This window comes from Lactuca saligna, chromosome 5 (genome assembly GCF_052625555.1).
Source record: "Lactuca saligna cultivar CGN05327 chromosome 5, ASM5262555v1, whole genome shotgun sequence".
Taxonomy (NCBI): Eukaryota; Viridiplantae; Streptophyta; class Magnoliopsida; order Asterales; family Asteraceae; genus Lactuca; species Lactuca saligna.
This window is the reverse complement of record NC_136421.1, coordinates 100,569,528-100,573,830: the sequence shown is the minus strand read 5'-3', so window position 1 is coordinate 100,573,830 and position 4,303 is coordinate 100,569,528.

Sequence of the window (4,303 nt, the reverse complement as noted above, 5' to 3'; positions counted from 1 at the left end):
CAATCCTTAGTCAAATACCCAATTCTACCCAAGTTTGACCAAAAGTCAAACTGGTCAAAAAGTCAACATCAAATCTAGGTCAGAATTGCCAACAACAACCCTCCACATTGTGGCCTTCTTTAGTCACATTGTGGGGACAAAATTCCAAAACAGTCGTTGATTCCCTAGTCTCCACGTCGTAGCAGCCTAAGGTCTCACTGTGGGGACTAGTCTGAACAGATTAAACGAGCTTAATCCATTTTCTTCTAATTTTAAGAGCTCCAAAGCTCAAATATGATCCTTTCCAAGGTATTAATGGATAAAGTTTCTAAATTTATCAATTAGGAAGGTCCAAACCACTAAGATCTAGACTTTAAGTCTTAAAAGGACCCAAAAATGCATATTTCCTAACTTAATCCATTATGTCCAAGTGTCTAACTTTCATATCCGAATCTATATGATGTTTATATGGATAAAGTTTCCAACTTTATCCATAAAAAGGTGAAAAACCTTAAAGATCTAAAATTTATGCACTAAAATGACCAAAAAGTGGCAAATATGACAAATGGCGGAAGTGGTGTAAATTATGATGGGATGTGCCGAATATGAAAGATCTAGTGAATCATCATGTAAAATCAAGAACTCAAGGAGTAAATAAATCTGTGTAAGCTCATATTAGATCTAGAAAGAATATACAAATGGGCTTGTACAAAGTTTCTCTCTCTAGTCTAACACTCCAAATGGTTCCTTACATAAAATGAGTGCCAATCACTTCCTTATAAAGGAAAGGAAACTCATTACACATATAAGTGGGTAAAGCCTCATCCAAGAGTGACTTTGCACCATAACATTCTCCCCCTCAAAGTTAGGATTGGATCCCCCGACTTTAGTTTCCAACGAGCTAGCACGATCAAGACCAAAATTCCCCCTCGAATTAACACCGGTCTTCAAATCCGCAAATGAATATCCGAGAAACTCGCTTTGAATACCCATCATTCACCCCCTTTTTATAATAAAAAAATGATTATAAAACCCATTAAGGATGAGAAGCTCCCAAGGAATGAACAATACAATACTCCCCATTGATGTGTACCAAAAATCTTGCACGAAAAAACAATCATGAAAAAGCCTCAAAAAAACATTTCCAATTTGTGAAAATTTTTGACTTTTTGGGTGAAAGTTGGAAGATTTTTCAAAAACCAGGTAAAAACTAACATTTTCTGAATTCAACAGGGACTGTTGCACCCAAAACAGCTAAAAATGCAAAACTCTCCTCCTTTTCCAAAGTTGGGTAGAAAGCATCAATTTGCACAAACTGTAGGGGCTTAAAATGCATATTCTTCAAATTCTCAGCAAAATCAGTCCTTTTTCAAATTTGGGTATGAACCGCGAAATGTTTGAAACCTCAGGGACTATTTTCGATAGTTCTTCCCTTTCATCTCCCAATCATACGAGGAATACCCCAAAATGTCAAAGTTTCCAAAAATTCGAAAAGTTAGGGACTGCATATGAAACTTTTGCATTTGCCTTCAAAATATACGAAAGGTGTACCAACTTTCGAATGTTTATAGAAAGTGTTAAACATTCAAAGGTTGAAGGACCATTTGTGAAATATTTTAATTTTTCCTCTTTTTCTTTGTGTATTCGAAATTACAGTAATCCTTCATATGTATACGCATAACACCCTTCGTACAAATTCTTAGTACCCTTCGTTAATATGCATTACTCCTTTTGTACACTATCAACAGTTAACCGTTCGAATACCAAAATCAATACTTTTCTTTCTTTTACAAGTCACAATCGATGAACTTACATATGAAGTTTTGTTGAACAATGATGAACTTTTCTTTCTATTACTTTGCCAAGAAATTCGAACAATCCCAAGTCCAGTCTAAATCGATCCCTGTATTCAAACCAAACATCCAATCGATCCTCAATACTCGACTCCGAATCACATAAATTGATCTAATTTATGACTTCAAGAATTACACATTGAATCCAAGTCGTTTGACTCAAACCACATAACACACGAATCTATTCACCATAGCCATTCCTTCGAAACATTGAAATCAAATTCCAGTCAATCGCTATCAAACCAAAATAGATTCGATACCAAGCCTTCAAAATCAATTATCGACTCCTAATCATCGACTATGAAACCCAAGTGATCGACATTATCAACAAACCAAACTCAATTTTGACTTTTTATAAAGCTTTGACTTTTCAAAACAATTCGATTCCAATATCATTTTCAGTTAAATAATCGATTTTAACTAACAGAACTTCTAGTCGAACACTCCTCATGCAATTTCGAAAGTTAATTCACTGATCTTCAATCTAAAATCTGATTTTGACTTTCTGAAATTATTTTGACTTGTAATTGAATCAATTATTGATCTCTTGATCATAATCGATTTCATATTGAAACAAACCAAATACAATTGATTCACAAGATAAAGTTAAACTCATCGATTGTTAAGAAGAACAAGATGAAACCTCATTCATTCGAGAATACAAGAATGGGAAGCGAATGAAGAGGAATGAACGAATTGTTTCAAAATTTGATTAAAAGATATTTTGGGCTGCATGAACAGTACTCAAAACATATATGGGCTCAAGATTTCATAGATCAAACAATTATCAATAAACGTTTTGGGCTTTAATCAGATTTGGCTCAATGTGATCAAAGGAACAGTAACAACATGAAATTTGGGCTTAAAATAAAGAGTTAATGTCTTGGGTTCAATATGGATCGATGAAGACTAAATTTTGAGAAATAGATTTTAATTTTTGAAATCTGATCTAACAAAAAAAAATTAATTGGATCATACAATGGGGTTGAAACGGATTTGATCCAATGAGGCAAATCGATCATAAATTAAAAAACGCAAAATACGAATCGAAATCATGGACGTTTTGGAATCCATTTGAGAATTTGTGATACCTTTTTGACGAATTGAGTTCCATTTTCAACGAACGAAATAAATATATTGAATTTCCTTATTTTGATCCATTCCAGCACAAAATTCATATACATCCTTGACTAAAGATGATTAAAACCTAAATCTAAGCTTTTAGAATTGAAATGAAGTATAATTTCCTCTCCCTTAATTACTTAGTGGAAGTGTTTCTTCACCATCATTTTCATGAATCGGAGAGAAACCTTATGACCATTAGATTTTATGGTGTATGTGTTCTTATCCATTTGAATTGTCTAAACCATAGTCACAAGACAAGGATAATGACAAATCCTAACTCATATGGACTGAACTCAATCTTATTTTCTTGCCACCTGGCAGCTCAAGAGCCTGCCATTGCTTCCAAGTTGTTATGCAACCAATTGAGAACTCTAAGAACTCATATGCAAAGCCAACTTTAACTGGAATGGGCATATAAATAGAAATATATCAACACAATATGTTATAAAACTCACGTCATGTGCTAATATTAAACTACAGGTTTTTATTCTTGATTAGATCTTGAAATTCTTCCAGGATCTTTAAGACTCCCACTATCCTGTTGACGCATAAGACTCACTTGCCAAATATTCAAGAGATAGTTTGGATTCTTTATCAAGACAAACACTTCACACAATTGGTCTTAGTTGGTCTTTGTTTTATCCAAAACATCACAACTTACCAATTTCAAATGTACAAGAGTAGGATACTTCTACTCTTACATTTGACTAGTGTTAAGAAACCTTCCTTTAAGATATGTCACTCAAGTTACAATCTTGGAGTATGACTCTAAGAATTCTTTTTGGAACGAAGCATGACTCATCTTCTTTATTTAATCATTTCAACAATTCAAGATTATTCTTCTTAGTCATAAGAATACACTAAGATGACTTTAGAGGACTAATTGTGACATGATTTCTGAATCATTAAGATGATCACAAAACATGATGCTAAAGTACTCTCCCATCTTTTCAAATTTGAGAAACTTTTATCTTTCTTCCTAAGTTGATTCTTCTCATTCGTTCTGCCATACATCGAAACTTTTCCAGAATTATACTTTAAACTTGTAAGTATAACCATATTTACTAAGCTTTAGTAAATAATGACGAATAGTCTTATCGATCTTTTGTGGTGGACCTGATCAGTGCACAAGAATGTGTACTCGATCCCTTAGCCATTCAGTTGACTCACATATACATGTGAACAAGGAATTAGTCTTAATTTTCCAAAGATGAAAATTCTCATTCATCATACTATACAACTTGTATGATTCCTAGTTTTGGTCTAGTAGAAACTTGGGTGATGAGAATCTTTCCTTATTTGGTAAATTAGACATTACCACAAATGAAAGAAACAAAACCATTTTC